The 12,341-nt window shown below is 42.6% G+C and overlaps 1 protein-coding gene across 1 annotated transcript in view; it reads right to left on the bottom strand.

Moving 5' to 3' along the window:
- The window catches only part of MYH9 (myosin heavy chain 9), a 69,905-nt gene extending 58,000 nt beyond the window's left edge, over positions 1–11,905 (bottom strand). Inside the window, exon 1 of the mRNA XM_066320192.1 lies at positions 11,760–11,905. The gene's annotated coding sequence lies outside the window, so the exon portion shown is untranslated. The remainder of the gene's footprint in view (positions 1–11,759) is intronic.
- Positions 11,906–12,341: the final 436 nt, after the last annotated feature.

Raw genomic sequence — 12,341 nt, 5'->3', positions numbered from 1 at the left:
CAGATGACGTGTGCTCCCTTTGAATTAGGCAGAATTACTCCAAACCCTCACTGGAATACAGCTATATGGATAGAAGTTTACCTTAGTCTCCTGCAATTTCATAGCCTTAAGGCTTGAATTATAGGACACTTCACACACTCTACTTACAGCATCAAGCGCTTCCCATAAGCCTGGGAGCAAACACTTTATCTGGTTTGGAAAGGTTGAAAAGCTGCCTCTGCTGTAAGGTCCCTTTCTTTCAATTACAAGTGCTTTACAACTGCTGAAAGCACAGAACGTTTCCTATTTGCAATTTAATTTTCAATAACTATTTATATTACATCCCCCACTCCCCCCAGACATTTACTCTGTCAGGAGTGAGCCACTGCTCACTAAGAAAAGCTTGGGCTTAACTAAACTATGGAGGTAATAGCTGAAGTAGAAATAGAATTCATAAGAACAATTACGGCAAGAATTAAAGCATCATACTTTACAAGTATCAGAGCACTAGTTGGGCAAGGAACACCTCCAGTTTGAGTTACCTAAACCACCATTAATGTAGGGATCCCCACACTGTTCTTTCTTGCCTTCAGCCTCAGTCCTAGCAAAGATGCATTACTACACTGCAATAGACAGTTTTATTCATGCACCGTTTCATTTCCTGACTTTAATGAATTATGAGGAGCTTGTGAAATACTGTGCTACAGAGGATGCAAAATAGCCATATACATGCACCAAATCCTTAGCGATTCAGATCACCACTTCAGAACTTCACTGCAAGACTGAGCCTGCATGAAAAGGGACATAACTGGATAATTAGTGAAAGTTTTCTTCTGTTTCATATCCACCGTACGACACTGTTACAAACTTTCTGTGATTTTATATTAACCAATCCTCCCACATTGTTTGCCTAGTGGCCTTTCTACTTGCAGCGCAAGAGGAACTGCCCTAAAGGCTGACAAAAAGAATGAACAATAAATAGCAAACATATTTAGACTACAAGTTAATTTCCCTTTCTTTAAAGAGTTCACCTTTTAAAAGCAGTTCACGAATACAACTTTCTCACCACTTTCCAAACTATCTTACCTTTAGCGGGTTGGCAGAGGGTGCAATAAAAGACAAAGGCCCTTTCACAGAACAAAAGGAATGTACACCATTTCTATAAGCAAGACAAGACTTTTGCACTAGAAAATGACAGTACTACTGGTCACTTATGGCCCTATTTCAGGTATAACTAAGTTGCACTCAGTGAAGAAATTTGATTATTTGTTAAAACATAGCATTTAAAAATAAACTGACCTCAAGAAGCAGCAATGGTTTAAACTAAGTTTGGTCAGCAACATTCAAATGATGGGAATCCTTGCTAAGCGTATGATCTGAAGAGCTGATACTTGCATTATTCCTGTAACTCAACTATTTCACTTTTCCCGGAAGGAAAAGCCGGCAGAACATAGTTCATCAGAACAGATTTAAGAGCAGCTAGAAAGCTCGACTAGACTAGTCTAAAATAGACTTTAGTGGCCGGCTACCTACAGTGACCATGAGCTGACAATATAAAGCCCCTAACCCACCAATAAAAAACTTCCTATAATTCCCTTGTTTTCACTAAGAAACTGTTCAGATCTCGTTTGTTTAGGTTAGGGTGACACTTCACAGCTCTAAGTGACATCATGTTTATGGAGAAGAAAACTGTAAAGTTTCTTAGCCCAAACCGCTCCGATTTGTAAGCAACACCTACATAAAAACCGGAGTTTAAATCACCAAGGGTGAGAAATGAATCACAAGGAGGAGGCGCTGAGGAAAGTAAAAGGAAAAGCTGGCAGGAAGCTGAACTGATGGACAGGTTCTATCTGCTTATTTCTCAAGTTCAGTCTATTGAGACACACCAGTGCTTGATGCCTCAGGCCGAATGCAAGAATCACGACTTTCAGCGATCCCAGGAGAGAACACAACGCCAGGCAAGTACCTGAGTTCGCAATTAACACCCCCTCACAGACAGCCCCCCAAGCTGAAGGCACAGAGCTGCACTTACTCTTTGCATTCAGAATGCTGCCATGCAACTAATTTCTTCTATTTCAGCCTTCTTTGGGACTCATAATGACTGCTATTAGGCCTACTGTAGTTCACTGTTTTCCTCTCGAGTCACAGTCTGACGCACACAATACACTGCTGAAAGATTTATTTCACAACTGGAATGCAGTTTGCTGGCAATTATTGTTGCATATTCAGTTTGAGTGTAGTGCTGCCCAGACTTGCCAGCTACCCTGTTTATTACTGTAAATTAAACTCAAGTTAGAGCACTAAAGTGCCCTCTCTGTATGTGGGGCTCTAAGAACCAAGGAGGAGGAACCTAATTATCTAATGCATAAATGATGCTTCTACTGCACAGAAGTGACCTACTGGCCAGACTACAGGTAAGACAAAAGAAAGCAATTGAAGGAAATCTGCATCTTACAAGTGGCCTAAAGGCACCCAACACACAGCCTTAGAACAGTGAATACGGAATAAATGTTTCTCAGTTTCTCCATCTCCTCTTGGGAGCAGCCCTCCTCATCAGCTGCCAAGCACCACTCTGCTCCATGTGAAACAGCTGATAGAAGAGGTTTGCTTGGGCAGCTTGGGACTTCCCATGGCAAAGTGCAAAGGCCACAAAGCAAGACACTTACATGCCACTTAATAGACACGTTTTCTCTCCGCTGCGTTCACAGACAGTAGGACAGTGAGAACAGGGCTACAGGCACAGCATACGGACATTTAACAAACACCAATATCAGTCTGAAGAGGCTGCTTTTGGGTACCAAAGACTGAAAACAGGATAGTGCAGGCTTCACCATGGGCTATAGAAGCACAGGAACGATCTTGGGCAACCACACTGCATGCAGTAATTAACCACTGTAGGTTATAAGCAAATAAAGCCACGCATAGCTTCCCTAAGTTAATGCTAGGGAGGCTATGCTTGCCTCTATTTTAATTGCACCTTATGAGTTCAGGGAGACATAAAGACCCATTACCATGTAGATAGCACCAATACAGTTAATCAGCTTTATGAAGCCTGTGCACATTGTTTAAACACACCGAACACTGATTTAGGGAGGGGGAGGGCAGCCTTCTGTTGATTTCAAGTCCAGTCTTTAGCATGACAAAGCTAGGCTGGCTGCCACCCAACCCCATTCACTTTGAATAAATATTCAAAGTTTACAATCCTGCATAATAAATACACTTTCTGCAACTGTTGTTTCTCATTAGTGGAGTACAGTACATGCCTTCTCAGCAGAGGAGAGAATTCCTCTTACAGAGACAGTGTGCCTGCAAGGAAAACATTCCAGGGGGAGAACACATTCTTTGTGACCACTCAGCAAAGTAATCCCACTTAAGGAGACAGCTGTAGTTCAGAAAATTGCAGCCCATCCCTGCTGTTCAAGCTGTTTTGCTGGAAGACTTGTTTTCAGGAGGCATAATGGCCTGCCTAAGTTCTGACCAGGCATGCAGGGTTCCCTACAGACATTGCACGACAGAGGGGGAAGAGCTTGGGAAGTTTTAACCTTTGTAACCTCAGGGTCACTTTTCATCCCTTCCCTAACATTCTGATTTAAGGCTAAAAAGGTATCTGCCGAGAGCTCTGAGGCACGGTGTAAGGTAGCTCTACAAACATCAATTAGCATTCCCAGTCATCTTTGTCAATGCCAAGTTTCAATTCATTGCAAGAGGGAACAAGGCATAAATTACAACTAAATGCAGAGACGAAAAATACGGTTCTGGTTTCACCCTTTTAGATGCAAATATTTAGCATGTATGTGGCCAAGATAAAGTCACCTTACAGGAACAATTACTCTTGCTAACGTTAACTGACAAATTGCTTTGATCTCATCATCAATACTACTAATCATCTTCCAGCTCATAATGAAAAGAGGCAAGAATCAGCACGTCCAGTAAATAACTTTGAAAAGTGTTGTTTTTACTTTGCAGCAGAAGTTTCTCTAGACACTTTCAGCTCAGCCTACTGTGCCAACCTAGGACTGTGTACAAACAGCCTTCTGCTACATCTCATATTTTTATTCTAGTTTAAAATCACTCTGCTGCACATTAACAGCAGCTATGGGGATGGCAGGCAAAAACCCTGGCACAGAGAAGTCTACCGCCTCTAAAGAGTCCAGGTTTGATTCTCAACCCTTCCAGCAATACATAACACTTCAATAAGAGGACCTAGGTTTCTGTTTATGACAGTGATCTGAGGTAGACATCTGGAGAAGAATGACTTTTTCTGGACATGAGAACACAGCAACTCCTACACAAAGAAGAAAAAGCTGCATAGCCTTTACATTTCAAGATGTGTAAGGAGGCCAAGTTGAAAATATTTATCTTTTTTTAATTTTTATTATATCTGTTTTATAAATACTTACACTCATATACATCACGCTCAAGATATCTGAAAATCCAGATTGCAACACTTTTCTATTGCATTCAAGGTCTGGCACAGTTTCTTGTCCATCCATTACAAGAACTGCTCTACAGAAAGCTCCTGGTGCAGCAGAGCACACGAGGAATATACTGGTCTGGTCTGTACACCTCAGTCTCAAGTTTGTCTTCTGGTTAGCTTGCTCCTTCCCTGACCTATGCTTTCTTCCCTCATTGGCAAATATATCAGTCTTAAAAGGAATAGCATTAGGCATCGCTAATTTTAGAATTCATCCAACTGTGCCTCCTGTCTGGATGTCCTGAAACACTAATTTTTTTGTTAGAGGAGAAGAAATGACTCATCTTTCAATCTCAACTGAGTAAAAGCAAGGGCATTTGAAGTAGAAACTTAGTCTAGACTATTACAATCATAGCTATACGGCACATAATTTTTTTCCAAAGAAATCTTTTCTTGTATTGTCAGTATAGAGAAAATTTTATCTCCTTTTGACAAGTGACTGATATGACATTTCATGGTTCTCACATAAGAAAACAAATATAATTTCAAAGTTTCCAATAAAATATTGCTTCTGTCGTAAAAAGGTAAAAAAACCACATAAGGAAATACTGACCACAGAGTAGCCAAACTGTTTTATGTGTTTCCACCATAGTTAACAACATTGTCCACAACCACACACACAGCAGCGCTGTGGTGGTGAGACACTGGAACAGGCTTGCCCAGAGAAGCTGTGGATGCCTCACCCCTGGAAGTGCTCAAGCCCAGGTTGGATGGGTCTCTGCACAACCCGGTCATAGTGAAAGGTGTCCCTCAGGGCAGGGGATTAGAACAAAATGATCTTCCAAGGACCCAAACAATCCCACGACTCTCTGATATTCCTCTCCTTATCTACATGAGCAAGAGCTGAAGCACTACTGCAGCCGCGCTTTTGCCTGACAGAATGAGCAATAATACAACATAGGGATATTTATCAGTTAAGTCTACACCCAGTTTTTCGAGCACTGAAGAACTAAAATCTATTTATACAGTTTGGCCCATTAAGAAAAGAATTAGGATTTGCCACACAAAAGATTACCTCCCACCATGTGGAAGAAGAAGATAAACTGACTGCACACATGTTTATGTCAGTGCTACATGGACAATGCAGATAGTTTTTAGAAATTCCATTAATTTGCCTAATAAATTGGCAATCCTTCTTTTATGACTAATACATCTTTCTCATCACATTTCTATGTTCTCATTTTACTTTTCCCATCATATACTGCATTAAACTTGGAAGGGGCCATTAAACCAATCCACAATAATTTACTCTGTAATGAAATGTCACAAACTTTAGTGTCTGCTATAAAGATTAATACTGCAACATAAACCAGTTCGCTTAGCTTTTATTATCTGAGTTAAGTCACAAATCTTAAGTCACAGTTTAAAGAGTTTTTATGCTTGTAGAGATATATCTTATTTGGTATATATGCTCCCCTAGGAAAGAAAATTTATTTGGTCAGTATGCAGCCACATCCACATGAAGCACAGCAGTTTCAAGTATCCAATTATTTAACTATTTTAGGTAGTCTACTGTATATCTGCAGCCATACTTCCATTTATTTGAACAATCCTGAGATGTCTGAATAGATTCTACTTGATGTCAGAAAGGGATAAAAACCATTTCTATCTCTGAACGATGGAAAAAAGGTGACATCCGAACCACAACTATGAAGAATCAAATACATTTAAGTGGCAATCTGCTGAAAAATAAAATTCCACTAATACAAAAGAAATATTTCTTGGACTACTTCATAAGCATTCACGAGCAAAAAGTAAAGTTGTTTGTTGTTTTCTAGACAGTTACCACAATGAGGAATTTATTAATTAATTTGCTGTTTCCAGTTATCTTCATCTCAAATCCTCTCCTTCTGACCTGTTGCACCAACTCTTAAGCACACAGCTATCCATCCTCACGACCACCCAAAACCCTCAAGGGAAAATGTCCATACTTTCCCCTACATTTTAAACTATGACTGATATAGCCAAAACAGAAGCCTGAGAGTGTTTTCCTTCATCTACACTATAAAAAGGTACAAAAATCAATTTACCTTATAAACCAACTAGTTTCAAGTGCTTAGCCAGGAACTTTCTAATCCAGCTCATTGGTTTGATTTCAGATTTACATTCAGTATTTCTTGAGAAGTTCTTTCATCTAAACACCATATATATATTTATATACACCCTATATATATATATGCAAATATGTCTAAATCCTAAGAAAAGGTTTCTTTTTCTTAAATTGACAGCACCTCAATGAAAACTACTTTATTCCCAAATTTCAAAATAATTGATTTTATCAATTCTGGCACAGAAAGACTGGAATTTCTTGTACTGAATGGCAGGCAGACCTACATGCAACAGTCCCTGTCAAGAAAAGCTAACAACTGACCTACAAATTGATACTACAATTCAGTTAAGTCAGTCACATTTGGAACGAAAAAAAGAAGCAACTAAATTTTTAATTGAAATTTGGCTGTAGATGTCCTTTTTTTTCTTGAACATTTAAAACAACTCTCTTACTAAAATTAACTAGGTTGGTTGCTGGCCATAACCAACTTTAACCAAAGTCAAATCTACTGCACCTCCAAGGCTGATTAAAAGAGCCTAAATTTAAATGAACTGGTCAAATCTTGAGCTTAAAAGAAAAACATAGGTGAACGCACTCTCATCATTACAAACAATAAAAAGCAAAGTAAACTATTGCAAGATCATGCTTTAAGTCTTAGATTTTAAACAGGAAGCTGCCCAGCAAGAAAAAAAAACCCCTCTGACTGCACACAACTGACAAAATAGAGCCGTAGAATTTCTCCAAACCTTTTTTTTTTTTTTTACAAGTCTGAACGGCCACTTTGCTTTCACGCGAATCAGAACTCACGTTCTGTGCAGAGGCATATATCACAATGGATTTCCTGCCAAGACTCATTAAAATGGTAGCTTTTGATGAATAGAATTATTCAGCAGTTAAGGAGACTGTAAGATACAGATTTCCAAGTTCAGTTTCCTTTAACATATTAATTATTAGCCTGAGTTTACTGAAGCTGCACGTCCATGTGGGTTTATATACTGCTCCCAGTAAAGGCAGCATACATGCATTAGGAGAAATTTAAATTTCTAGTCATGAAGAAAAGCAGAATCCAAACCCTACGTACAAAACTACAGAAGCATAAATTTCATAAACAGGTCACGGAGTCAAGATACAACATACAGCATGACATTTCATTGTACCTGTCTGCAACCAGCAGCAATACATTTGTAATACTTCTACAAGATACAATTTACAGTAGACAAAGTATGCCAGATCGATTTTCCAGTTTCCCTTTCGCCATGGTTAAGAATGACACAACTTACCAGTACTAGCTCCAGAAGTATCACACAATGAAATCAATCACAGCCTCATTACCAGAAAACTGTAGACACTACTGTTTCTCCAGACTCTTTAGGATGCTCAGAAAGGCAACATATTGTAATGAACAATAACAGGCCAAAGGACCATTAACTGAAAACGGGGACTAACCCATTATGCTGAACACAACTGGGCTGGAATGAGGTCAGAAGCTGTTAAGCCACTACAGCGGCCTAGGACTACAACACGAATCAGTGCTGAGATTATTACTTCAAGTACTCTGAACAAGTTCTCACAGCCACTGAAGAAAAAAAGCAAAGCGGATAAACCATAATTAAGATGAACTTGTAAACTGATGCATTTCATTTAGTTGGACAACACCCATTTGCATTAGTTTCCAGGGCAGAAATTGCATTTGCGTTTTTCCCTCAGCGCACTCTATTAAAATCAGGTTGCTAGTTTTCATCTCCTTCTGCACTAGAAAACTCAATTAGAGCCATGGTGCGGTTAAACTGAAAAGAAATTTAAGGTACAAGGTCACCATGCCACCATTAAGTCAGAGAAACTGCCAGCAAAAACAATGCTGCTGTAGGCAATCCTCTGCTATTACAGTTCTGTTCCAACCCACAGAAGACTTAAAGTCAGGCACACAATTTCTCTACTTAACATGCAAACAGCTCTGTCTCAATTATAAACCAAGAAAGCAAAGAGTAACAAGATATTTATACAAGAAATAAAACACAAAAAATGTTAGAGGGCACTGGGTGCACTATTAAGTCAAACCTACAAAAATACATTAAATCATACACTGAGGATTAAGGGTTTGGACACCTTTTAGTAGACATGCACACTAATTCTGAGCCTCTAAAACGCACTCTAGTCGTCAGTTAGTAGTTTCACCATGTTACCCAATAACCCAAAGCTACCAGACAAAAAAGCAGATCTGCTGTGGGTGTAATACAACCTTAGCTTTGACTTCCCCTTTCAGTAAACCTTGCATCAACGAGATGAGTTCCTGTACCTCCCATGGGTCCACTTGTAATCTCACCCTATTACAGTCACACTAATCCATAAACTACATCAATCTGGGCAAGACACATGCCTGGGGATGGGGTGGAAGCACAAGACTGAGCAGGATCAGCTCAGAAATCACAATACTTCTGACATTTGTCCTGTCTCCTTTGTTCCGGAAATTACCAGAACCAAATCTGAAATTTGGGTACGGGCAGACTAATCTCCCACTACAACTGAAGTGTATTTTCACAAAGCTAGGAGTAGCTGATATACATGCACTCCCTTGCACCTCCATGTGAACAGCCTGACATACGACTAACTTGTGAATTATTAAATGAAAACCGTCAGTACGTTATTGTTAAAGATTTTCCAAGATTACAATGGTTCAGGTTTTCAAGATCGTTTGTTGAAGGAGTAAAAGCAAGTCTCACATTTGTAGTAGGCACATTTGCAAGGCCAAGTAACGTTGTAAAGAGACTTAAGCAACTGTGGCATCCAAGTGCAAGGCAGTTTTTCAACTTGAAGGTGAGTGAGCATTGGAACTACCACCAGCTACACAGCTTGAACACTCTCCAACATTTTGCATAATATCTAAATGTGCTGGAGAACAAAGATTATTTCAGCTTCCTAAGTGAGAGATTTTTCTAATCTCTTTCCTACGATTTTACTGGACAAGGTTGGGAGTTTTTTCATTATTATTATTATTATTATCATTACCTTTTCACTAGATTAATTTAAAAGATTATGGTGTAACTCTCACAAACTTTGTCTTCTTAAAACATTCTAAAACACATCAAAATCTACCCAGGAGAAATAATGAAAAAAGTCCTATTCTTTATCTCTTGAGATGAAATTATCATCCGGCAACTTTTTTCTTACAAGATTAACTTGAAAGAAAGGAAAAAAAAAACCCAACCAAACAAAACGAACACCAAAAAAACCCAACCCAGGACCACGGTAGAAATATCCTACCGATCTACGCAAAGCCCAATAATAGGACTTCAGTTTCTCCACTCCCTCTTTTGGGGCAGACAGAACCTGACTATTAAGTCTTCCTGTTTATACAGAAACAGACACAGGCTACTCAGCAGTGCAAACACTTCTCCAGAGATCTTCCAAAATCAGACCTTGGCTGCACAAGCCAAGCATCCAAGACATGACACCAGAGTCTGAAAAAAACCATATCACCCATGAGCATGGTGCAGTCACACTCACTTTGACATTTCAGGTCAGTAAAGAAGTTCAGATTCCCATTTCTACTTACTACTAGCAATTTTGCTTCTACTTTAGAGTTATAGAAAATTTTGCCTGTCCGCCTCCATAAAGGCAGTGCACACACTATGAATAAGTGCAATAAACAAAGCTATCAGGAAGTGGAACACGTCCATTTCAGCAGTTCCACCTGATACTGAGCATCACCGAACTGTTGTATAATTTCCTTGTAGTTATCTTCACAAGGTCAGATTAGCATGAAGTCTTGTGTTTATACAGTTTGGGAAATTGCGATTAACAACTCCAAAATCCTTCTGTGCCACTTACATTTATCAACTGCTTTCCCCTCGCTACAATTTCCTAGTTAATAAGAATATTTGTTTATCTCATTGAAACCTTGTGAGAGCACTACAGATGCAGACAGTGCACCTGTGAGTCGATACATATCTGCATCACGATTTGCCATTTTTTGCTGGAATGCCAATGATAAGCAAACCAAGTCACACTGTGACCCAGTGACTAATTCCAAAAGCATTTTACACAGGCAGTAACTGATTAGAAGGCTATTGCTTTGGAGTTAAAACTTTTCCATACCTAGCCTTATGAACAAGAGATGTAGGCAAGAGTCAAGAAAGTGTAATTTAATCTCTCAATCTATGGTTCAACAGCCTCTATGTAAGTTACCTTTTATTTCCTTACAGCAGACAGATTATAAATGGACCTTGGCCTGCAGACTACTACAGAACCTTTAAAAGTCTGAAGCATAATTTTTATACATTATTTGAGAGATTATTCTGTTTTGGAAGACCTGACCAATTATAAAAATCGGTTCTTAGTTCACTCTGATGGAGTGTGGCTCGGGACATCATGACATAGTATACAGAAGAAAAAACCCACAGAAGAAGAAAGATCAAGAGCACAAACAGTGCTTCAAGAGGAAAAAAGAAGGAAAGGAAGTGTCAGGAGAGAAAGAAAGTGGAGTTAAAGAGTCACTTCATGCAGAGCCTGCTAACCAATGAAGTTTACTTCTGAAAAAGCCCCCTTTATTTCCAGAAGCGCGTTATTCTCATAAAACTCCTTTCACCCCGTGTTTAGGAGCAATTCTCATTAAACTCCCTGAGCAGGCACCACACTCGGGGGCTTTGAAACTTGTTGCTTTCCACACCTACGGAGGACAAGTCGGTAAAAACACCACTCAAAGCCGGAGAACTCTTACCCCTCGGGCTGGGGGTGATGCCTGAAAGCACGAGCTATCTGCAAGAGCTCGGAGTGCAAGCTTCATCTTGCCTTGTCACTCCCTCCTGCCCGTCTCCCGGCCCAAAGCGAACGAGGAAGTGGAGCGGGCGGAAGCCAAGCCCATGGCGGTGTCGGTGAGAGGGCTGTCAGCCCGTGACTCAGGCTGCAGTGCTGACAGCGGGCCGGGCAGCGGGGGAGAAGCGAGGGGAAGGCGCTGGCTCCGGGGAAAAGGGGCGCCAAGCTCCCGGCCCAGCTGAGGGAGGCCGCTTCGCGGGGCGGCCAAGGAGCGGGGCAAAACTCCCCGGGCACACGCTGTCCCGGAGCGCTGCGGACACGGGGAGCAGCCCAGCACGGCGGGTCCCACACGGACGGAGCGGCAGAGCGGCAGGACAGGGGAGGCTGCTCGCCCGGCCGGACAAAGAGGCGCCAAACCCAGGGAGGGAGGGAGGGAAGCGCGGCGCCACGGGGGGGAATAAACCGGAGCCACCCTCGCCCACCGCCCCGCCCGACCGGCTTCACCTGAGCCCGACTACGGTGGAGGGAAGGAAACGCCGCGGTGGCGGCTGCGCTCCTCACGGCAAGAGTGCGGCGTCCTCCGGCTGCAGCTCCTCCCGCGGCACCACGACCGCCGCTCGCTCACCGGCTCTGCTGAGCCGCCCGCCCGGGCGGGGCCGCCCCGCCCCCCGCGCACCGCCCGCCAATGGCACCGCCGTGCGCGGAGATTGACGGCCGCTTTGGCCAATCAGAGCGGCCGAGGTCCGGGAGGCTGAGGGAGCCGTTGAGCCGTTAGCGACTCCCGTGCGCCCCGCCCGGCCCCGCCCCGCCCGGCTCAGCCCGGCCCGGTGCCGCGGCCGCTCGGGCGGGCAGCGGCGCCCGCGGTGGGTTTCGGGGCCGCTCAGGGCTCCAGCCCGCCGGCTAGGGGGTGGAGCGGCGTTCTCCCGCTCCGATCCACCCGGGTGGAGCCCGGCCGAGCCGCCCTCACAACGCCGCACGCCGCGGCGGTCCCACAATGCCCCGCGCCGGGCGGATGCCGGCGGCCCGCGGCGGCCTTGGTGCCCCTGAGGGCGGCGGGGACACGGGCTGCGGCCGCCGCCGCCCGAG

The sequence above is a fragment of the Sylvia atricapilla genome, chromosome 5, assembly GCF_009819655.1.
Source record: "Sylvia atricapilla isolate bSylAtr1 chromosome 5, bSylAtr1.pri, whole genome shotgun sequence".
Classification (NCBI taxonomy): Eukaryota; Metazoa; Chordata; class Aves; order Passeriformes; family Sylviidae; genus Sylvia; species Sylvia atricapilla.
Note: the sequence above shows the minus strand (reverse complement) of the source record. Positions and strands in the feature narration are given on the sequence as shown.